At 34.7% G+C, this 26,158-nt stretch overlaps 1 pseudogene across 1 annotated transcript in view; it reads left to right on the top strand.

Annotated features, from left to right (window-relative positions):
• The window catches only part of LOC308415233 (prothymosin alpha-like), an 87,207-nt pseudogene that overhangs the window by 1,228 nt on the left and 59,821 nt on the right, over positions 1-26,158 (top strand). Inside the window, exon 2 of the transcript in view lies at positions 5,181-5,311. The product of the transcript in view is annotated as a prothymosin alpha-like (transcript). The remainder of the gene's footprint in view (positions 1-5,180; positions 5,312-26,158) is intronic.

Here is a 26,158-nt window from a genome sequence, read left to right as displayed (position 1 = left end):
TGAGTGTACAATACAGAGTCTGGCTTTTTATATGGCTGCTAGAAATTCACACTCAAGTGTTCAGCTCCACAAAAAAAAATACTTGATTTTAATATTCTTTGGGATTTCAATATAAATTCATTGAAGAAATAAATGAATAACAATACACTTATAAAGTAATGAGTAAATCATCAGTATTAAGTTGCATCATAATGTTTATATAGAAATATAAATATTAACTTACAATGTGTTTTAATGTGTTTGTATAATACAATGACAGACATGTTCCAAAATATATTTATGTTAAACATTTAACTTATCTATGCTCACCCCATTCCTGATGATCAACAAAATTTATCATTGATAAAATGACTATGCAGGTAAAATTTACTGAATGTAGATTTGTATACTACAATCAACATTTTATTCCTTGATGTACCTTCATTTTAAGTGGAAATAAATATTTATTTCATATTGTTTTATCAGAATATTTTCTTTAGCAAGTGTTGTAGGACATTTGATTTCACTATAAACTCTTTCATTGTGTTATTTACTGAAAGAAAAACATTTTCTATGTAGGATGTGGCTGGAATACAGACACACCATTAATAGACACATTTAATCCCAAACAATGAACATAAAGATAGTGTGTTATAGGCAGAATCTAGGCTTGAAAGTAATGTCTAATAGAAGGACAGACAAATGGTAAATCAGTGAATAATTTGGCACAACAGGATATGCCTGAATTCCATGAGAAAAGAATGTAAAGAAAAGCTACTTAAGGGGCAGTGCAAAAAGAGCAGGGGAAATTATACCTAGAGAGGTTTACAGAGACAGGTTGAAAGTGAAACAAGGTAGACACACATGAAGACAGAAAAAGCCAGAGAATGAGGAGCCAGAGGACTAGAACTCATTTCCAAAGCTAGTATGTGGCCAAGCAGAGCAATTCAGTTAGAGGACAGGTGAGAAGACAGATTGAATCAGTAATCTTGGAGAGGTGTTTGAACCAGAACAGCTGTGTTGAACCAGCCAGCCAGGGCTCAGAAAGAACAAGCAAGAGTGACCTTATTCAGCAACAAGGCTGGAAATATTCTAGGCCTAGATAAGATTGAATAGAGGCTAGAATAATCTATAATGCTATAATCTAACTTTCCATGACTTAATCAGGATGGTTCATTTTCTTGTTATTAGGCCCATCAAATTTTTGATACTTTTCATTTGTATCTTAGAGTGGAAACTCATTAGCTGCCAGATCTCATTCTCTGTTTCAGTGTGGTGTTTATAGTTTGTGTTGTGACACCTAAATTTGTCTGCTACTCCTCCCAAACTATTTTCCTACAATAATCATGTAGTCAAAAGATATATTTCTTTCCCCTATCCTTCCATCTAGTGGCTTCTTTTCACCAGTTTAAAAGTTTAATTTACTTCTCAATAATTTGCAAACTCTCCCAATTTTGCCATATTATCCACCCTTACTCTGTAAAGCTTCCACTAGTGTGAGACAAGGCATTTAGTGAGGTATCTTTATTATGCTTTGAATTCTCCAGATATCATCTGACTTGTCTTATTCTGGAAGTCTCATTTTCATATTTTGTCATTCTCTATCCTCTGTATTGTGTCTATAACTGATTAAGATGATAAGAAAGTCCCATAGCCTCTGTCCTATTTTGAGAAAAAAAAATCTAAAATAAGACTCTCTTAATTATTTTTAAATAATTTAAAAATTATTATTGTGTATATTCTATAATATGTTGTAGGTATTGTATTACTTGGTATTTCTTGATTTCTGACTCTCAATTCTCTGCACTAATCAGTCACAAGCTGACTTATTATTTTTCATAAATATTTAGTCATTGTTCTTTTTAAATGTGATCTTTTATTTTGAGTGGGTACTCACTGAAAGGCTGGTTTTATCCTGGAAGGGCCTCTTAGAATGTGGATCATTGTCAAGAGCAATATGCCATTGCTGGGTCAATAAATTAGCTTTATGAAACTAGGAGTTAACAGAAGTTTTTCATTCCACATTTCTGATTCTATTCAAGCTCATTGACATTGCACTTGGCTTTGGATGCTTTAAGTATTTTTATTTGTGACCTGTTGATGTCAATGTCTGCTTTTCAATGCCCATCACCATTCTGAAATCCTAAAATAACTGGATATAATACAAAACAGGGAGAAAACCTGAGTAGCTACCAGAACCAACTTTATTAACTTTCTGCTTCAGGACTCAATCAGCTGCATGCTGACTTCCATCCTATATTTTGGCTCTTTAGCTGCCAAGCAATTCTGGTTATCTGTGTTGAAGAGATTAGATGAGATGAAAAGAAACTGTTCATTAGATTTCATCCAAGAAGATATTTAAGGGCCATTTTTGCTCATGGACCTACAATATGTGTAATATATGTTATGATGTCATTCTTGTACAAAGCAATCCAAAAGCTATAAAGTGTCTGTTAGAACAGAATGGTTTTTTATAGACTTAGTTTTATCTCAACTATAATGAATGTAGATTGGGCCTGCTCTTGTGTTGTATACTGTCCACAGACTACATGTAGCTTTGGTTACCCAAGGAATGTCACTACAGTGCTTTTCTTTTTACTACTTTGTTCAGCATTTTAAAATAATTATCTGGATTATACTAGTTTGGCTAGAATGAAAGAAAAACTTACTAACATAAAATATAGTTTTATTGAATTTATTTACCTGATAATTATAAATTTTAGTATCTCTCTTTAGAAAAATATTTGTAGTGTTTTTTCATCTCTACAAGAGAATCAGGAATGAATGAAATACTTGTTTCCATTATTACTTACATCTCATGTTTCACACTGGATTATAATAATTTTATAGATATGGTTTATTGATTTCTATAATTTTAAAACTAAGGGTTAGAATGAAAAGTAAAATTTAAATTTGGAACTAAATTCCAATATGAAAGATAAGACATAATTATTTTTATAATGTTGAGATCCTATAATTGGTAATTGTGATTCAGTGTAAAAGCATACATGAGAAGTAAAGAATATAAAAATGATAAAATCAATCAGCCCACTTATTACTTAAAATAATAATTTTAAAAGATTAATTATTAGGTACAATTGTATTGTAATAAGACCAAGGTCTGTATGATGTCTGTCCAGGATCTTCTAGCTTTCACAGTCGGTGTTGAGAAATCAGGTGTGATTCTGATTGGTCTACTTTTGTATGTTACATGACCTTTTTTCTTTACTGCTTTTAGTATTCTTTCTTTGTTTTGAATACTTGGCATTTTGACTATTATGAGGCAAGGAGAATTTCTTTTCTGGTCCACTCTACTTTGCGTTCTGTAGGCTTGTTTTATGCTCATGGTCATCTCATTCTTAAGGGTAGGAAAGTTTTCTTCTACAATTTGTTGAAGTTATTTACTGTGCCTTTTAGTTGATATTCTTTGCCCTCTTTTATTCCTATTACCCTTAAGTTTGGTATTCTCACTGTGTCCTGAATCTCCTGGGCATTTTGTGTTAGGAGCATTTTGGCTTTTGTATCTTCTCTGACTGTTTTGTCTATGTTTTCAGTGTTATCTTCGGCCCCTGAGATTCTCTCTTCTATCTCTTGTAGTCTGCTGGAGATGCTTGCATCTGTGACTCCTGATTTCTTTTGTAGGTTTTCCACCCTAGCATTGTCTCTTTTAGTGTTTTCTTTATTTTTTCTATTTCCATTTTAAATTCCTTCATCTTTTTGGCTCTGTTTTCCTCTAGTTCTTTGATATCTTTGAGTGTTTTTGTGTTTCCTCTTTAAAAGCTTCTATTTGTTTATGGTTGTCCTCCTGTTCTTGTTTGAGTTATTCAAACTCTTCTCAAAGATCTCCATCATCATCTTGAGATATGATTTCAGGTCTGAGCCTTCTTTTTCTGGAGTGTTTTGCATTTCACTGCTTGCTGTGATGGAAGAGCTGGGTTCTGATGTTGCCAGGTTGTCTTGATTTCCATTGGGTAAGTTCTTGTGCTTTCCTCTTGCCATCTTCTCAGTGATTGGTACTGGTCTCTCTCTCTCCTGTGTACAGCGAAGTCTCACCAGGCCTGTGTCCCTGAATCTCAGCTGTTTCCAGTGGGAAATGGCCTGAGTGTTTGGTCTGTGTGCAATACAGACAATTTCCGGGCCGATACCAAGGCCCTATGGCAGATTTCCTGTTCCCCCAAACTAACCAGAGGGCTACGTTTTTCTGAATGCTCTGCCTAGGCCTCTCTGTGCTTTGTCTACTCATGGTGCTATCTCAGCAGGCCTGCCAACATATTTCAAAATATGTTTTAAAAGAAAAGTGACACAATTTTGCTGAATGTCATTACAACATAAGTTGTTGACATTGTTTTCTTATGATATTGGTTTATTGAGAAATGTTTTATTATATACTAATGATATATTTTAGGATGACATGCAACTGAATAGAGATAATCTTTTTAAAAATTTTCTTTTAAACTTAGTATATGAGCATGATTTTGTTTGTGTGTTTCTCTTTCTCTGTGTGTGTGTCTGTGTGTGCGCGCGGGCACACGTGCACTTGTGTGAAAAGTTGTATACATGAGTGCAAATGCCCTCATATGAAGTGATGAAAATTGTTTTTCTAATTTCCTAGAGCCCGAGTTACATGTGGCTGCTATAGATTCTGCATCCTAAACTTGTTCCTCTGGAAATGTAGAAAACTAACTCTCCTAAATGCTAAACCATTTTCCCACTCCTTGACATGAATATCAATAATGTGTTTTAAAGGCTAATGGAAAAATATATTTTTATATTTTTGTATGTGCATACGTTTGTGTGGGTATATATGTGCATATATATGTATTCATGTGCACACACACATACATACACACTGTCAGGAGATCACTGGCAATAAGTGCCTATACACACTGAGAGAGAGTTGATGGAGGGGAGGAATGTAATAAGAGAAGTTAACTTTGGATTTCAGAAAGGTAAATGTCTCTATAGTGATGGTTGACTCATTACCACATTAACAGGGAAAAGAAGACTGACTCTGCCTCATAGTAGAAGGAAAATTTTCATGTATAAAAGAACATGACATCTGCATATTATAGGACAGAAACCATTAGGACATTTATTACTAAATGAATCAAGACTAGTAACTAAAAGCCATAAGCACTTGAATAAAAGACATAAGAATGTTATAGCCATTGAAATGAGGTTGTTTATTGTTTGTTTTTAAGATAGAGTCTTACTACAAATCTTTTTTGAGCAAGATTTATAAGAGCCGCTGCACAGATTATAGGAGCAGTAATCTGCTAGAGGAGAACACTGAACAGATGAGCCAACAGATTATGAGATCAGTGGTCCTGCTGTAAGTTGTACTAGATGTGAAAGTTTCTTCAGTTAACATTCATGTTGGGATGGCCATTTTCAGTATCAACTTTCCTTGGCTCACCATTTTACTTGTAAGTCACATTCTTTATACTTCCAGTGGCAACACTGGTTTACTAAGTTTGCCTTTGGTTCAGTAACTGCTTCAGCTAGTTGTGACTTCTCTTTCTGTGATGAATTGTTATACTTTTTCTGCATTTCTTCATAAAAAATCTCTCAAATAATAAGTTATTTAATGAGTTAGTTTGAAGACAGTGTCTTCTGTCCTCAAAGCTCTACTTAAATAAAAATATAGTCAAACATACTGGCTTCATATTTTATTTAAATAAAAGTTTTCTTCTGTTAGATTACATACAAAACAAAACAAATTATGATTTGTTTAAAAGCAAAGCAGCACCAACAAAGCACTAATATTTATGTATCTAGCAAAGAAACCCACTACTTAGTGAAATTTTAAGTGAATGGATGCTGTTAACACAAGCTAGCCATGTCAGATATTCTAGAACCCGAGATCCATAGAATTATGGTAAAGTGCTTCCCATGGGGTGAGGACTGGAGGCATGTGAAAGCCTTCAAAGGTAGGGTAACAAGTATGAGCATTGGCAGTATGTGCAGAATTTGTCCAACAGAGCTTTCTCCCTCATGGATATTTATGATACGTAGACTTTTTTTCCTACAGAGACTGTTCTTACTGAGATTAGTTAAACCCACCTCCTTGGTCATGTGAATACCAGAAACCCTGCAACCATGCTTAGATATATGTAATAACCTTCTGTATCGCCTTCTGCATTAACTCAGACCCCCAGTTCAGTTCTATATGCTAATCACACTGAGCTTCTGGGATGTATTTCTCCAGCCAAAATCCTTAAATACCAAAATCCAGTTTTCAGTCTAACTGGCTGGCTGTGATAGTATTTTCGTCATTTCCTCACTATTATAACTAGATCCACCTTATAACATTTTTAAATACATAGTTATCTGATTGGTGGCATTAGTAATTTGTTCTTTGAATATGCTGTCATTTCTAAATTTATTTTTCTTTATTTTTAATACTTTCATACATGGATAGTGTATTATAACATTTTAATCCCTCCAACTCCTCACATGCTCCCTACTCACTTTCAAATTCATGCCCTTTCCAATATTTATGCAGACATTTTGTTGTTACCTTATGCAATAGTATGTTTTTCAGAAATTGGCTTATCAATTTAATTTTTTCTCAGTACCTCTCTAAACATGAGATTAGATTTGTTCCATTTAAATATAGGCAGTTTTCCCTCTAAGACAAACCAGATTTTGTCTAATATTTTAAATAAAAATTGTAAGAATTTCTAAGTTACGTGAAAGTCTGCTGACAATTTAATTAATTCCTAACAAAAAAACATTTTAAAAGCATTTTTACTCAAGAGAATAAATTAATATTTTTTGCCTTATAAACATACAAAAACATAAGCATGATTTTGTAAATATAATTTTATAAGAGCTTAATAAGAAGCAATTCACATTTTATAATAACTGAAATGGAAAAAATAATATCTATCAGTCCCTGTGTCTAAAAGAGAGATTTATTATACATTATTACACAGGATATAGATTAGTTAAATTATGTCCTACAATAGGTATGCCATTTTAAAACTAGAAACACATCTCTTTAAATATTTAGAAATAATAATGAGTACTTTAGAGTTATTCTGTATCAATACAAAGTCTAAATTATTACACTATTTGTTATGCTTGCCATTACTTCAAAGGAGTTATTTCTGTAGTCCATTTACTAGAAAAGAATTTTTAATTATGGTATTTGGATTTTGCATCAATTACCTAGCAGAATTTACTATTTGGTATTTTAAAGAAACAAAATACTTCTAATGAAACTGCAAACTCCCTTGGATTAATTGTTGTGTTATCAGAAAAAAAATCAGTTAAGGACTTGTGGCCTGTCTGCAGATGGCTGAACAGCCAAAGGAGCTGCAAGAGGACTCTCTTTCTTGAGCCCATGGGCGAGTTCACACTTTGTTCTTCACTGACTATCAGGGAAAAGGCCATAGGGAACTCTTGGGGCACAGGTAGCAGAGAACAGCCTAGGACTGAATGGTTCAGTCTCAAAGCCAAAGCTAGGCCACTGCCATGGGAACTAAAAGCCTACCAACAGAGAGCTGAACACACAAGAGGAATCTCTCTTCTGGGACAACACATTCACAGACCCACAGGAGAGACAAGCTCCAGACAGAAACAAGATTACCTAACATCACAGATATCAAGATGTCAAAAGAAAAGCACAAGATCCTAAGCAATGGAAACTAAGTAAAGGTGGCAAATCAGAACCCAAGTCCCCTACCCCACCAAATAGTGGATATACCAACACACACCAGAAAAACAAGATTTGGACATAATAGTATACTTCATGAGGGTGATGGAGATCCTTGAGAAACATGAATAACTCCCTTAACACATTATAGGACAACCAGGTGAAAACACATAAACAAATCAAAGCCCTTAAAGAGGAAACACAAAAATCACTTAAAGAGCTATAGGAAAACATAATCAAACAAGTGAAGGAATTGAAAACATAAATAGAAACAATAAAGAAATCACACAAAGGCAAGCTTGGAGATAGAAAACCTTGGAAAGAGATCAGGAGTCATACATGCAAGCATCAACAACATAATTAAAAAGATGGAAGAGAGGATCTCAGGGGCAGATGATAACAGAAAACATCGACATATCAGTCAAAGAAAATGCAAAAAATCAAAAAGCTCCTAACCCAAAACATCCAGGAAATCCAGGACACAATGAAAAGAACAAAACTAAGGATAATAGGTGCAGAAGAGACCAAAGACTTTTAACTAAAAGGCCCACTAAATATCCTCAACAAAATCATAGAAGAAAACTTTCCTAACCTAAAGAAAAAGATGACCATGAACATACAAAGAGCCTAGGGAATTCCCAATAGATTGGATCAGAAAAGAAATATCTCCCAACACATAATAGTCAAAACACCAAATGTTCAAAACAAAGAAAGAATAATAAAGCAATAAGGGGAAAAGGACAGGTAACATATAAAGGCAGGCAAATCAGAATTATACCAGACTTCTCTAAAGAGATTAGGAAAGCTAGAAGATCCTGGAAAGATGTTACACAGACCTTAAGGGAACACAAATGTCAGCACAAGTTAAATTCAACAAAACTCTCTATTACCACAGATGGAGAAACCAATATATTTCAGGACAAAACCAAATTTATATGTTATCTGTCCGCAAACCCAGCATTACAAAAGATAATAAAAAGAAAACTTCAACATAAAGAGGGAAACTATATCCTAGGAAAAACAAGAAAATAACCTACTTACAACAGACCCAAAAGAAGAAACTTAAACAAACATAATTCTAACTCTAACAACAAAAATCACAGGAAACAACAATCATTATTCTTTAATATGTCTTAACATCAATGGATTCAATTCCCCAATAAAAAGACTTTGACTATAAGATTGGAAGACTGGATATGAAAACAGGATGCAGCTTTTTGCTGCATACAGGAAACTCCTATCAGTGACAAAGATAGACACTACCTCAGAGTAAAAGACTGGGAAAAACTTTTTAAGAAAATAGTTCCAAGAATCAAGCTGGAGTAACCATTCTAATATCGAGTAAAATAGATTTTCAACCAAATGTCATCAAGAAACATAAGGAAGGGCACTTTTTGCTCATCCCAGGAAAAAAAAAATCTGTCAAGATGATCTTCCAGTCCTGAATACAAATGCAAGGGCACCCACATTCATAAAAGAAATTCTACTAAAGCTCAAAGAATATATTGCATCACATACAGTAATAATGGGATATTTCAACACCCCTCTCTCATCAGTGGACAAATCATGGAAGCAAAAACTGAACAAAGACACAATGAAACTAAGAAAAGTTATAAAACTAATGAATTTACCAGACATCTATAGAACATTTCATCCTAAACCAGAAGATTATATGTTCTTCTCAGCACCCCAAACTGACCACATAATCCATCACAAAACAGGCCTCAATAGATACAAGATGATCAAAATAATTTCATGAATCTTATCAGATCACTATGGAATAAGGCTGGTCTTTAATAACAACCAAAACAACAAAAAGCCTACATACACATGGAAGTTCTGAAACATAGAGAAGAATACATAGAATCAATGACACCAAAAGCTGGTACTTTGAGAAAATCTACAATATAAACAAACTAACTCAAAGGTAAAGAGATAATATAAAAAATTAAAAATCAGAAATGAAAAGGAGGTGCATAACAAGCACTGAAGAAAGCCAAAGAATCATTATGTCTTATATCATAAATTCTGTATGCCACAGAACTGAAAAATCCAAATGCAATGCAGTATTTTTTAGATGGAGATACAACCTAACAAAGTTAAATCAAGATAAGGAAATCAATCTAAATAGTTCTATTAACCCTAAGGAAATAGAAGAAGAAATGAAATCTCCTCCCCACTCCCTAAAAAAAAAAAAAAAAAAAAAAAAAAAAAAAAAAAAAAAAAAAAAAGACAGAAAGAAAAACAAAAACCTCAGGGTCTTATTGTTTTAGCACAGAATTCTACAAGACTTTAGAAATAAGTAGTCCAAATACTCATCAATAATTTGCAAAATTGAAACAGAAAGAATATTGCCAAGCTCATTCTTGAGGCCAAAGTCTCCCTGATTCCTAAACGACACAAATACTCAAGAAAGAAAATTTTAGACCATTTTTCTTTATAAACATCGATGCAAAAAATAAATAAAACATTTGCAAACTGAATCCAAGAAGGCATCAAAACTTTATCCGCCATGATTAAGTATGCTTCATTCCATGAATACAAGGACGGTTCAGTGTTCAAAACTTCAACAATACAATCCAACAAATTAATAAACTGAGATAAAAGCAAACCTCATGATCATCTCATCCTATGCTAAAAACAGCATTTGAAACATGATAAAAATCTTGGAGGGTTTAGGGGTGTAAGTCCCATATCCAAACTCAATAAATACAACAAAAAGAAAGGCAATAGCTAACATCAACTTAAATGGAGAGAAACTTAAATTATCTCCACTATAATCATGGTCAACAAAATGATGCCATATTTCTTTGTATCTGTTATTTATAGTACTTGAATTTATAGCTAGACTCAAAAGACAAGTAAATGAGATCAAGGGGAAAATTGCAAAAGAAGAAGTCAAAACATTGCTATTCCCAGATTACATAAAATATACATGAGCAACAACAAAAATTCTACCACATAATACATTCAGCTGATAAACAATTTCAGCAAAGAGAAGGGATATCGAAGTAATTAAAACAAATAAAAACAATATTCCTCCTTAGTACAAATGATAAGCAGCTAAGTAATTAGTGAAACAATATCCTATAATATAACCATAAATAATATGAAATAACTTGATCTAACTCTAACCAAGAAAGTGAAAGACCAATATAACAAGAACTTCAAGTCTTTGAAGGAAGAAATTGAAGATGATATCAAATGATAAAAAGATCTCTCATGATCATGGATGTTTAAGATTAATATAATAAAAATGGCCAAGGTATTAAAACCAATATATAGAGTTAATGCAATTTCAACACAAATTCTAACAAATTTTTTGCAGGCATTGAAATAGCAATTCTCAACTTCATATGAAAAAAAAAGGAAAGCACAGACAGTCCTACATAATGAAAGAACTTCTAGATATATCACTATCACCAATTTCAAGCTGTACTGCAGAGAAAAACTGATAAAATCCTGCAAGGGATTGGCATAAATATATGGAGACTGATAATGGAACTTATTCAAACATGTAGAACTAAACACACACACACACACACACACACACACACACTTATGGACAGTAATAAAAGAAAAGCCATGGAAGAACCTTCAAGATATACACACACAGAGATATATACCCATATTTATAACCTTGCTCAAAACTCAAGTCTATGCGATTCAATGACTTCAACATAAAATGAGATGCAATAATTGTATTAGAAGAGAGTGGTGAATAGCCTTAAACTTATTGTCACAGGAGACAAATTCCTGAGCAGAACACCAATAGCTCAGATACTAGGATTAATAACTGGTAAATGGGACCTCTTGAAAATGAGAAGCTCTTGATAGTCTAAGGAAACCATTAGTAGGACATAACTGCAACCAAAAAATTGGGAGAAGAGTTTCAACAACCCAATATTCAATAGAGGACTAGTGTCCATAAGATATAAATATCTCAAGAAATTAGATAACCGTCAATAGGAGGAGAAGCTTGTGGTCCTGTGAAGGATCATTTTCCCCAGTGTAGGGGATTGCCAGGCTGGTAAGGTAAGACTGGGTGGGTGAAACCTAGAACAGCCTCATAAAGGCAGGAGAAGGGAGGAGGGGGCAACCAGGAGACGGGATATTTGAAATGAAAATCATAAATTATCAAAATTTATCTCTTGCTCAAAAAAAAAAAAAAAAAAAAGAATTAGACACTAGCAAACCAAATAACCCAATTAAAGAGAGGGTACAGAGCAAAAGAGAGAATTCCCAAGAAAGGAATCTTTAATATCCAAGAAGCATTTAAAGATAGTAGCCCCCAAATGTTCTAAATACACAAGAATTAATTCACAGACATTATGAAGGTCAAAAAGAATTAAGGCCAGAATGTGGATGCCTCAGTCCTTTTTAGAAAGGATTCAAAACAATCACGGGAGGAAATGTCAGGTCAAATAGAGGAGCAGGGATTGAAGAAAAGATCATTCAGAGACTGCCTCACCTGGAGATCCATCCCATATGCAGCCACCAAACCCAAGAACTATTGCTGATGCCAAGAAGTGCTTACTGGCAGGAACCAGATATGGGTGCGTCCTCAGAGGCTCTCCCAGAATCATACAGATACAGATGAGGAAGCTTGCAGCTAACCACTGGATGTTCGCAGGGACCCCAATGAAGAAGCTAGAGAAAGGACTGAAGGAGCTGAAAGGGTCTGCAACCTCATGGGAAGAACAACATTATCAACCAACCAAACCCTCCACAGCTCCCAGAGACTAAAACACAAACCATTAAGCACTCATGGAGAGACCCATGGTTTGAGTTGCATATGTAGCAGAGGACAGCATTGTCTGGCATCAATGGGAGCAGAGGCCTTGGGTTCAGTAAAGGTGCATTTTCCCAGTGTAGGGGAATGCCAAGGTGCTGAGGTAGAGAGTGTGATTAGGAGAGGGGGCACTTTCATGGAAACAAGGTCAGGGAGAAGGAGGATGGTAGGGGAAGGAATGGGTATATCATTTGTAATGTAAATACAGAGAATATCCAATAACATAATTAAAAAAAAAAAAGAAATGTTCAACATCTTTAGTCATTAGGGAAATGCATTCCAAAATGACTCTGAGATTCTGTGCTATACCCATTAGAATCAAAAGATTAATCACATCACAGCATATGCTGACAATAATTTAGAGCATGAAGAATGTGTCTCCATTACTGGTTGAAGTACAAACTTATACAACCAGTTTACATATAATTTTGGTGGTTTCTTAGAAAACTGGAGCTAGTTCTACTCCAAGAGCTAGTTATACCACTTGAGGGCATGTACCCAAAAGATGCTCCAACATATAATAAGGACACATGCTCCATTATATTCATAACAGTTTTCTTCATAATAACTACAAACTGGTTGCAACCTAGATGTCCCTCAACTTAAGAATGGATATAGAAATGTATAGCCCAGGCTGGGCTTGAACAAATGATTCTCATACCTCTGCCTCCTTTATCAAATCTTACTGATGGGTGCCACCACAGTCCCACATTTGATGGAGGGTTAATATCTAATATGTAGAAAGAATAGAAGAAGTTAGACCTCAGAGAACCAAATAACCCTATTAAATTTTGGGTATAGTGCTAAGCAAAATATTCTCAATTGAGGAATACTGAATGGCTGAGAAGTACCTGAAGAAATGTTTAAAAAAATTTAGACACTAGGAAAATGCAAAACAAAACAACCCTGAGATTCCACCTCACACCAGTCATAATGGCTAAGATGAGATCTCAGGTAACAGCAGATGCTGGTGAGATTGTGGAGAAAGAAGAACACTCCTCCACTGTTGGTGGGGTTGCAATCTGGTACAACCATTTTGGAAATCAGTCTGGTGGTTCCTCAGAATATTAGAAATAGTATTATCTGTGGACTCATCTATACCACATCTGGGCTTATACCCAAAGGTATTCAAACATATGGTAAGAACACATGCTCCATTATGTTCATAACAGCCTTATTTATAATATCCAGAAGCAAGGAAGAACCCAGATATTCCTCAACAGAAGAATGGATATAGAAAATATGGTATATTTACACAATGGAATACTACTCAGCAAATAAAAACATTGACTTCATGAAATTCTTAGGCAAATGGATGGAACTAGAAAATATCATCCTGAATGAGGTAACAAAATCACAAAAGAACACACATGGTATATACTCACTGAGAAGTAGATATTAACCCCAAAACTTGGAAAAGCCAATATACAGTTCACAGACCACATGAAGCTCAAGAAGAAGAAAGACTAAAGAGTTGATGCTTCAGTCCTTCTTAGAAGTGGGAACAAAATACTCAGGGGAGGAAATATGGAGAAAAAAAAATGTGGATCGGGGACTGAATGAAATGCCATCCAGTGAATCCTGACACTATTGCTGATGCCAAGAAGTGCTTGCTGACAGGAGTCTGATATAACTGTCTCCTGAGAGGCTCTGGTATGGCCTGACAAATACAGAGTAAAATATTCATAGCCAACCATTGGACTGAGTTCATAGTCCCCAATGGAGGAGTTAGAGAAAGGACTGAAGGAGCTGAAGGGGTTTGCAACCCCTTAAAGAGAAAAATAATTGCAACCAACTAGAGTCTACCCCCAGCTCTCAGGAACTAAACAACCAACTAAATTGTACACATGGAGGTACCCATGGCTCTAGCTGAATATGTAGCAGGGGATTGCCTGTTCATACATCAATCTGAGGAAAGCTTGATGCCCAGTGTAGTGTAGGAAAATGCTAGGTCAAGGAGGCAGGAGTGGGTAGCTGGTTAAGTGAGTACCATCATAGAAGCAGGATGAAGGAGAATAGGGTGTTTTCAGAGGGGAAACCAGGAAAGAGATAACATTTGAAGTGTAAATAAATAAAATATCAGGTAAAAAAAAGAAAGAATTCAAAACTTGAGTGGATAAAGAAATGTGGTTTATGTATACAATTTTATACTACTCAGATATTAAAAGCAAGGACATCATGAAATTTGTAGGCAAGTGAATAGATCTAGAAAACATCAACTGATTGATGTAACTTAGACCCAAAAGTATATGCATGGATTGTACTCACTTATATGTGAATATTAGCCACAAAATACAGGAAACACATGCTATAATCCACATATGAAAACAAGCTAAGTAATAAGGAAGGCCCAAATATGGATGTTTAAATATCACTCAAAATAGGAAATAAAATAGTTATTGAAAGCAGGTGGAGGCAGCCAACTCTGTGGGAGAGGGGATAGGGAAGGGCATAAGTTAGTGATCAGAATAAGGTTTGGTGAGAGACAAGGAAAGGACCTATATAGTGAATGAAAATCAGAAGATGGTTGGTGAGGCTCCCAGGCATCTATGTGGGTTACTCTTTCTGATAACTTCCAGTGGTGGAGGCGATGGAACCTGAAGTGGCTACCACCTGCGGTCAGGCAGAATCCTCAGTGGAAGGATAAGAACACCAACTCACTCACAAAACCTTCAACCCTACATTTGTCCTATCTACAAGAAGTGATGGTATGAATAGAGAAAACTAGCCTCACTTTAGACATAAGAATCTCTGACACTATTAATGATATTCTGTTATGCTTTCATTGACAGACTTCAGGCAGTAGCTGACTGAAACAGATGAAAGACCCACAGTCAAACATTGGATAAAGATTGTAGATTCTTGAGGTAAATTTAGGGGCAAGGACTTAGAAACCTGGAGTGAATAGCAACTCCACAGAAATCAAGTGACGTGGACTCCCAGAGACTGAACCACTAACCACCAAGTGGCTAGGGCCTGTCCCTAAATCTGTTGCATGTCTTTGGAATATATTCCACCAACTTTGCTCTCTTATCTGGCTTCAGTGAGAGAGAATGTGATATCCTGTTGTTTCTTCTTGTGCCAGGGTGGGGTGAAATTCTGGGTGGGGCACTCCTCTTTCTTAGAGAATAGCAGGAGAGGGCCTGAGGAAGGGGCTAGGAGAACTGGAAAGAGAGGGAACTGTGATCTATATGTAAAGTGAATAAAGAAATTAATGAGAAAAGAAGAAAATGTGGCACATTTATACAGTGAAATACGACTCAGCCATTAAAAAGAGGGACATCATCTAATTTGCAGGCAAATGGATAGAACTAGATAATATTATCCAGAGTGAGGTAACCCAAACCCAGAATTACATACATGGTGTATCCTTACATATAAGTATATATTAGTCATAAAGTACAGGAAAATCGTGCTACAATCCATAGTACTAAAGAAGTTTAATAGCAAGGAGGGCAAAAGGGAGGATTCTTAAACCACACTCAGAAAGAAAAGTAAAATGGACAGAGAAGTAGATGAAAAGAAAGACCTGATACAGGCTTGGGGAAAGGAACAGGGCTGTTTATGAGGTTTTAAGTGAGCGGGGCTGGGGCTAGAGTGTTGGGAGAGAAAAGGGATATTAGAAAGGGAGCATATATGGAACAACATATGGGAGACCTGGGACTGTGGGGCATCTGGGAAGATATAGGGGAATGACCATAATTGAGACTCCCTAGCAGCAGGAGATATGCAGCCTGAAGTAGCTAACTCCTACTGCTAGGCAAGACTTCCAGTGGAGGAAGCAGGGATGTGTACTCACTCTCAAAACCTTTTCTCCAAAAATTGCCGTGCCTACAAGATAAAGGGATAAAGATAGAACAGAAAAAATAGTATTGAAATGCTTTCACACATCTGGCAAACTTAATATAATTTCAAGGCATTTAAGCAAGTCAAGGAGAAAATAGATAATAAATATTAACACATTTCAAAAATAGTACAATGACAAATGTACACATCGAATATTGATTTTACAAAACTGAACTGAAATACAATACTTGAATAATTTTAACAAAATAGTATAATTATTTGAGGTGGTAGAGATATATCATTGAGGTGGCATTAATATTATGTAACATTGTATATGTAAATGAAATCACTACACTATATTTAATCATTCCATATATGTAAGTGATGATTAGATATAGTGTAATAATTATATGTTTAAAATGTATTTTCTAATGGAATAAGTTCAACTAAATGATAAATCCATCCACTTTAAGTCAATATCATATTTTCACATGAAAATATATAATATTTAGAATATTATTTAGAAATGTGGGAATAATTTTACGACTCAATTTAAAAGAAGATTTTAATACAAGTTTCTCAAAAGACTGGAGTAGGCAAATTTCAAATATGAGGTCTGCATCGTCTATATAGTAATAACTTTAATGCCAACCTGAACAAATTAGCACATCTTCTTCTGTACTTAGAAAGCCACATATTTCATGTCTTCTATATTTGAATTCTAGTATTTATATGTCATCATAAAATTATAAGTATCCACAATATATGTGAGAATGGTAAGGAATAAAATCAATCTAGTAAACTTTTGAAAAATGCTACTGAGTTTGGTTGATATCCCTGGGATATCCATTTTCTGAAAAGAAATGGAGAAGGAGTAGATCTGAGGGAGAAAGGAGATGAGGATACTCTGAGGAGTGAGGAAATATTGGATGTAGTTCATGTCTATAGTATAAATTAAAAGAAAAATAAAAAGGGAAATAAAGAAAGAATATAATAGGCACTAAATTCAAAATGAGAGGAGAAAACAGAAGTATTATAACAGACACATAGGAAATAGAGAATCATAAAAAATTCATATTTTTAAAATCTATTTTACACCCAGCTGGAAAATATTAAGGTAATGAATGAATTTCTAGTTATATGAGACTGTCCAAAGTTAAATCAAGAGGAAATGAATAATTTAAGTAGGAATTTGACATTCTATAAAGTAAAAGTGGTAATTAAAAATCTTCTAAGAAAAGATCAAGGCCAGAATGATTCTGCTTAGAGTATTACTAGATCTTCAAAGAAATAACACCAATGAACATTCTTTAAATTACTGCAAAAAACAGGAAGTGAAAGAGGATTTCAAATTATAGAAAACAGCATAAGCATTAACTCAAAACCACAAACACACAAAAAGATAAAAACACAACAAAAAGGAAATTGTAATATTATAAATCAATATCTCCAATGAACATGTATGCACCAAAACTTTTCATTAAAATACTTGAAAATCAAATTCAAGAACACATACAATAGACCATTCCATCATGATCAACTCAGCTCTTTAGGAGAAATACAGATATGCTTCAATATACATAAATCAGTAAGTTCAATCTACCACATAAATTGACTCAAAAAATTCATGTAATCATCTTATTTAACACAAAAGTTTTTAACAAATTCCAGAATTCCTTTATGATAAAAATAATGAAGTATAGGGTACAACATTTTTCTCAATATGATCAAGGTAATATAGAAGTTCATAGTCAATATGGTAAATAGTGAAACAAGATATCTACATTTTAAACTCGTGTTTAATAAAATGTTAAAATTTTATTAGGGACAATGAGAAAAGTTGAAAGAGATAAAGGAGACACAAAAGGATGAGAAAGAAGTCATAATCAAATTATTTGCAAACCATATAAGTTTATGTATCACAGACACTTGGGGCTCCATCAGAAAACTTCTATAGGTGATAAACACTTTCAGCAAAGTATCAGGGTACAAATTAACACAGAAAATCAGTATTTGTCCTATATCCAAATGACAGTTGCACTAAAAAATAAATCAGAAAAACAGTACTTTACACAATATATTTTTAAAAATTAGTAAAAGAAATTAAAAATTCCAATGAAATAATAAAAGGTAGAGGACTGCAATCTGCAAAAAAAAAATCAAAACTCTATTTTAAATATTGTAATACCAAACCTATCCCAAACCTTGCTCTATGATTAAAATTTAATATATATTAGTTAAATGAAAATTCGTAAAAGCAATGCATATTTAGGCTTTGTTAAATGCTTTCTGTGTTTTATTTTTACATAGTACCTTAATCTTCCCAACAACTCAATTGAGTATATAGTACTACTTTCATTTTACTGCATTGAATTTATTATCATTTAACTATTAATTAGTCTCTTGCTATTACAATAAGCAGATAAATGATCATCATTGCCAAGAAAGAGCTTGTACATACAGTGCAGCCAAACATACTTTCGTAATATAAATAGCCTCTCTCAAATAATGTTCTCTTGAGATTAGCAAGAAATCTAAGGTAGGCTCTTCACTTTCAAGAATTTATTGTTTTAATTGTTGTTGTTTTATCCAATTGCACATGATCATCTACAATCCATTTACATGATTCCAAAAGTAGAAATACCTGATTAGCTAATACAATTAGAATGCTTAATTAAATTGATAAAATTTCTGGTGATTTATTGATGTAGAATAGGTAAGGACAGTTGAAATTTAAATACTTGTAATCAAATTTATATTTATAGGTCAAGATAATTTTAATATAATATCAAGGCCAAGGCATTGTTGAAAGGACCAATAGAAATCTTAAAGAATGTTTACAAAAACAAAAAGGGGGTATAGCAGAAGGAGCTCCCCCCTCTGGAAAGAATCTCTCTTGCACTCTTTACCCTTAATTTTTTGCATCTAAATGATGATGGAAAATCAGCCACACACAGGCATGCCTCAGAGGGACCACTAGATGAGGAGAGGCTAGTTATGTGGAAAGATGTGCTGGATAATAAATGGTATGGACCGGATCCGGTTATATCGAGATCCAGGGGTGCTGTTTGTGTTTTCCCCCAGGGAAAAGAAACACCTCATTGGGTCCCAGCCCGGCTGATGCGCCCTGTCAAGAATGAGTCGACCTCGGTAGAAGATGTCCCTGCTGCTCCTGTCACTGACAGCAATGGAGACCAAGACCGCAGCAGACCTGAGATGGGGAATATTATCAGCGTTCCCCAAGCCCATATTGGTCCAAAAATTTCAATGCCAACCTTTACGAACTGAGAAGAGCAGTGACTTCCATCAATGCTACTCACGTAGATCCTGGATTTGCTGCGGGACTTACTTCTTGGCTCTCCTCTACTGTGTCCTACTTTAAATAATGGGTGGGGGTGAGGTTGTTTATAGCTTGCTGTCTGGGAGGTTGCATACTTTGTCTATGGTTGGTGTGCTGGCTGTGCACCCAGACTCAGCGAGATAAGGTTGCTATTACCCAGGCATTTGCTGCATTGGAGGATGGTGCCTCACCCCAAATTTGGCTCTCAGCCTTAAAGAGCACTTAAGTTATGTTGCACATGAGGCCTTTGCACCCCCACGAGACCACGTTGTCTCATTGCACTGGGGAAGGCGCGTGTAAAACCGGGTCTTTGGCATAGCCTTTGCACCTCCCTGGGCTAGTTCCCATTGCATGGGAGAAGGTGCGCCTTGGACACGGCCTCCTTCGAGCAGTCCACACATCATGAGGTGGAGACTTCTACGGGAGTAAGTCCGATGTTGATTGTGCTCAAGTTAAAACAGAAGGGGGAACTGTGAGGAGCTGAATGCAGATGCCATTACAAGATGGTACTGGCTCCCTCAAGGTTTGAGGTAAACAACTCCATATATAGTAATGCTCTTGTCAGCTAAGGTGCTGCACTCTGCTCATGCGCAGTACATAACCTATCTCAGGCCAATCCCGAGGCCTCTGGTGTCAACAGACTGGTGACAACCAATCATGGCAAGCCTGTATGCGCTTCTCCATATGTAAGCAGACAGCTAGGGTAGTTCGGGGCCCTCTCGCTTCCTGCTCTCCCCTTTAATCAAGAGGCTCCCACAATAAAGTGTGATCTGAGAAGAATCCTCTGCTGGTGGTCCTCTTTCCTCGCTGGTCAAGGAGCACGCTGCATTTATTATTGTTTATAAATATAAAGTTTCATTTTTGGGCACCCACTATGTACAACTTCTTTTAGAAAATTAATTTTGTCACATAATATACTTCATTAAAATTTTGTAAATTTCTATAATGAAAAAAAAACTCTCTAAAGAAGTTTAGTCTCTTAGACATACAGCTGTAGAAATAAATTAGTTCTTTGTATTGTTGGAAAATATAATTAAAGTACAAGTTAGTGTTATTACATCAGGCAGCAAAATTTGTTAACAAAGATCTTCGATGTTTTTACATTTAAGAAACAAAAGTATGTAGACAAGAGAAATAAGCAGAATGCTTTTCCTTTTTAGTAATCAGTGATATTACACACATCAGCATCACATTTTCATGAATGCCTGGTAAACAAACTAATGTGACTAAATTAGAATTTTGAAGGCACATAAAATGTTAGTGTTTTACTTTTAATATCTCATTGTTATTGGCTTGTTGACTATCATGTGTTCCTTGAATTGCATTTCAGCTCACACATGACCCAGCTTAAAGGGTCATTTTTATGAAGATTGATGATCTACTTTAAACCTTTTACAGTAATCATTGCATATATATATATATATATATATATATATATATATATATATATATATATAATACATATTTAAATAACACTATGATAACTGAATGTGTCATAGCAACTTTATAACATTTAAGTTGGCATTGAACTCATGTCTGCAATAAATATTCTAGCTTAACAGTTGAATAATAACAGTAACAAAGCTAATTGATCAATTCCCTTCATTGCATAAAATGTATGAATGTATAAATATGTTCAGGGTTAATTTCTTATAACATAAAACCAATAGAAAACATCTATAGTTTATATTGATTAATGATCAAAGATACAGGCACAGAGAGAGAGAGAGAGAGAGAGAGAGAGAAACTACTACATTAAAATAGCCAGCATTATTTAAAACATTTCCCCCTACTTAACTTCTGACCATATTAGAAATTAGAGTACTCCAAGATTAGAGTGCAGTATAGTTTTCTAAACAACAGAAAATATATTTTATATACTACTATTTGACGTGTGTGTGTGTGTGTGTGTGTGTGTGTGTGTGTGTGTGTGGTTATAATAACATGTATACCGGTACATACAGAGCTCTGTGTAAAGATTTGATGATTTGTCATTATAGACTTGAAAGCAGATATCCCCAGAGCTTTTCCACTGCCATAGGGACCCACAACCTGCCTGCAGATAGCTGATTACCTAGGAACACTCTCACTCCTAAGCCCACAGACCCACAGGCCCATAGAAGAGACAAGCTCCAGTCAGAGAAAACAAGACCAGAGAGTATCAAAGATAACATGATGGCAAGAGGCAAGTGCAACAATCTAAGAAACATAAACCAACACAATCTGGCAACACCAGAACCCAGATCTGCCACCACAGCAAGTAGTAGATATCCCAACACACCAGAAAAACAAGATTTGGATTTAAAATCATGCATTATGGTGATGATAGAGGTCTTCAAGGAGCACATGAATAACTCCATTAAAGAAATACAGAAGAACATACATAAACAAGTAAGAGTCCCTAAAGAGGAAACATAAAAATCACTTAAAATTTATAGAAAAAACAACCAAACAGGTGAATGAATTGAACAAAACAATCCAGGATCTAAAGATGGAAAAGGAAACAATGATGAAATTTCAAAAAGACACAACTATGGAGATAGGAAACCTAGGAAAGAAATCAGGACTCATAGATGCAAGGATCACAGATAGACTACAATAGTATTTTAGGAACAGAAGATAACAATAGAAAACATTAACACAACATTCAGAGAAAATGCAAAAATCAAAAAGCTACTAACCCCAAACATCCAGGATATCCACGACATAATGAGAGAACCAAACCTAAGGATAATAGGTGTAGAAAATTAGCGCTCATGAAATTGCAAGGTTTCTATCAAGCCAAGGATACTGTCATAAAGAGAAAACAGCTACCAACAGATTGGGATAAGATCTTTACCAATCCTATATCTGATAGAGGGCTATAATACAATACCTACAAAGAACTCAAGAAGTTAGACTCTAGAGAATCAAAGAATCCTATTGAAAATGAGGTACAGAGCTAAACAGAGACTTCTCAGCTGAATAATATAGAATGACTGAGAAGCACCTAAAGAAATGTTCAACATCCCTAGTCGTAAGGGGAATGCAAATCAAAACCACCTTATGATTACACCTCCCCACCTCATTCCAATCAGAATGGCTAAGATCTAAAACTCAGGTGACAGTAGGTGCTGGGGAGGATGTGGAGAAAGAGGAACACTCCTCCATTGTTAGTGGGATTGAAAACTGGTACAAGCATTCTGGAAATTAGTCTGGTGGTTCCTCAAAAAATTCGACATAGTGCTACCTGAGGACCCAGCTATACCATTCCTGGGCATATACCCAAACGTAGCTTGAACACTGCACTCACTGATAAGTGGATACTAGCCACAAAAAGCTCTGAATACCCAAGAAACAATTCGCAGACATGAAGCTCAGAAAGAAGGAAGGCCAAAATGGGGATGCCTCAGTCCTTCTTAGAAGGTAGAACAAAACACTCACAGGAGGAAATGCAAGGTCAAACTAAGGAACAGCAATTGAAGCAAAAATCATTCCAAGGCTGCCTCACCTGGGGATCCACCACATATGCAGCCACCAAATCCAAGCACTATAGCTGATGCCAAGAAGTACTATATGGCTGGAACCAGATAGAAATGCCTACTCAGGGACTCATTCAGAGTCACATAGATACAGCTGAGCATGTTTGACCTTAACCATAGTACTGAACATGGGGACCCCAATGAAGGTGCTAAAGAAAAGACTGAAGGAACTAAATGGAGTTGCAACCTTATGGGCAGAACATGTTATCAACCTACTAAACTCTCCAAAACTCTTATAGACTAAAACACCAACCTTTGAGCATACACCAACCTATTGATCCAGTTGCATATGTAGCTGTGAATATACCAGTGTCTGATATCAATGTGAAAAGAGGCTTTTTGTCTCAGGAGGGCAAGTTTTCTCACGTAGGTGAATGCCAAGGCAATAGGGTGGAGAGGATGATTAGGAAGATGTGCACATTTGTGAAGGCAAATAGAGGGGGAGACGAAAGCAGGGAAGTAGGAAGGGATAACATCTCAAATGTAAATACAGAATATCTAATAAAATTGAGAAAATATATATACTTATGCATTTGAAATATATTTGATTCAATAAACAAATAATTTTAATTATAAAGCAATAAAAGAGTTCTAGCACAGTAGTAGCGGGTTCTGTAAACCCAGACTTTAAAATGGTGTTAATAAATTCCTACATATTTGTAATAATAAATATTGCTGAGTATGAATTTGTAGAAAAATCCATTAAAATTCTTGCCCAAACCAAAATCATAAAAATTTGACTGCAGAACAATCTGCAACACTTATAAAAATGTTTTTGCATTTTTGCCTCAAAAACACAAACACTTAAACATAGTCCATATATGAAGTAAGTATGCCAGAATAAAAAATAATGGTAAAGTGAGCAATGCAGTAGAGCCATGTAAGTATAAATTTGCTCTTATGAGCAAAAAATGCTTTTGCTCTTTTAGTGTTGTAAATAACAGTCTGTGATTATGTTCATAATAGTTTCTGTATCACAAGGCATATATCTTCTTATTGGTATAAAAAGATTTTATATCAGAGAGCTAGAATGTCTACATACTAAAATATTTTGTTATTCCTTGACAATTGTTCTGCTTATTCTCTACCAGAAATCTCCATCAATAGATGTACTTGAACAGCTGCTCAACACAATGTAAAAAGTGATGGGCAAAGAAGTTTTCAATGAAAGTATAACACTGTAGATGCTATATATGTTAATGTAACATGTTGGAACAGTAACTAAGGTTGAGATTGTGCATCTCTTGTACAGCTTCTTGTATGACAAAAGTTTTAGTAATGATCTCAAGCCTCCCTGAACAAACTAGATTCTTAGAATTTGTGTATTTAGAGGTACTAAAGTCAGGTATTCCTATTCATTCTCTCCTCCCTTGCTGAAAATTTGATGTGATTAGTAGCTTCCTGGCCCTGCCATCATGCATTCCCTGCAGTGATGGACTACATTACCTAAAACTATAAGTCACAGTAAACTATTATTCTCTTAAGTTCTTTCTTAGTGACAAAAAATAATGAGAATTGCAACCAATATAACTTATACACATAATGGATAAATTGACACTCAAGAATGATGATGTCAGGAACCACAGATTATGCACATTAGTAACTGAGAAAATGGCACTTTCACTTTTTGATAGGTCACAATAAGAAAAAAGAACTATCATGATCAAACTGTCATTTAGATTTTATATAAAGTTAACATAGGCTAGAGTTTGAGGTGTGCATAAATTATAAATGTATTTATTTAGTCATTGATACATCATAAAAGTATCCCATTTTCTACATGCACTTTTCTAAATTTTCACAGACAAGTTCCAAATTCCAAAATTCTCTGGGATCAAAACCAGATAAGGAAATCCAGCCATGATGTGGGTATTGAAAGTATTCCTGGATTGGTATTTGAAGGAGGGAGCTGGAATATTGATACATCCAAGTATACATACATGAAACTTTCAAGAATAAATTAAAATAAAATTTTAAAATAACATGGTTTAATAGCATATATATGAATCAATTAGCAATAATATATTCTAAGGAGAAATTACCAATATAATAATGGAAATACTAAATGTGTTATATTTGGACCATATAAATTCATTTGTAGAAATAATAAACATAGTTCTCAATATTAGAAAAATTTTGGCTTGTTTTGCTACATGGTCAGGTTCAGGAAAGGCTAATGTTATTGTTCAAACTAGAATATTCTGTTCGACTATCAGGGAAAATTGTACTTTAATGTTGATAACACTCCAATTTTAAAAAGAATGATGAATAAATTTTGGGGAAAAATTAAAGTGTATCATGCAAGCAAAAGGGCAAATGTTAAGTGCTATAAATCAAAGAGAACTGAAAATCTGAAAGATAAAAGAACCTTCTCAAGATGCACTGTGACCTGAATAGAGCAAATCAAATACACTCATTGTTGAATTTAAGAGGTATTCAGCTTAATATGATATGATAAATCATATAAGACTCCAGAAAATAAACAACTCCAACTTCCGGACATTTTATTAGAGATGCAACAAATACATTTACAATCCTTTAATAAGTTTGCTTTAAATTACATAATAAAATTCAAAAACATTATTTGTAAAAATTATACACTTCAAGTATATGAATGCCACGGGAAAAATGTACAAACCTATGTAACTAAAAGACATTTAATTTATAAATACCCTGGGAAAGAAATTCTAGTCCTAATATTTTACTGGCAAATTCCATTAAAAAATACTATTTTATAGTAGTGAGCATCCTAACTATACATTTCAAGGAATCTGGAAAGGCAAATTGAGAAAATGTCAGAGCGTGGAGAAAAAGGCTCAGTGAATATGAGTACTTATTGCTAAGTTATCATGATGAGATTTTACATCCCAGTACCCATATCAGGCATCTCACAAATGCATGTACCCCAGCTATAGTGGATATGATGTCTTCTTTATGTTTGTGCAGGAACCTGCATGCATATGTTCATACATCCAAGCATGCATAATCATAAGCAAAGCAATACATGAATAAATAACATCTAAGAAAAAAGAAAAATCTGAAGGAAGGAAATAGCAAATAGCAAAGCAATTAGCACAAAA

Source organism: Micromys minutus (genome assembly GCF_963924665.1).
Source record: "Micromys minutus genome assembly, chromosome: X".
NCBI lineage: Eukaryota > Metazoa > Chordata > Mammalia > Rodentia > Muridae > Micromys > Micromys minutus.
Note: the sequence above shows the minus strand (reverse complement) of the source record. Positions and strands in the feature narration are given on the sequence as shown.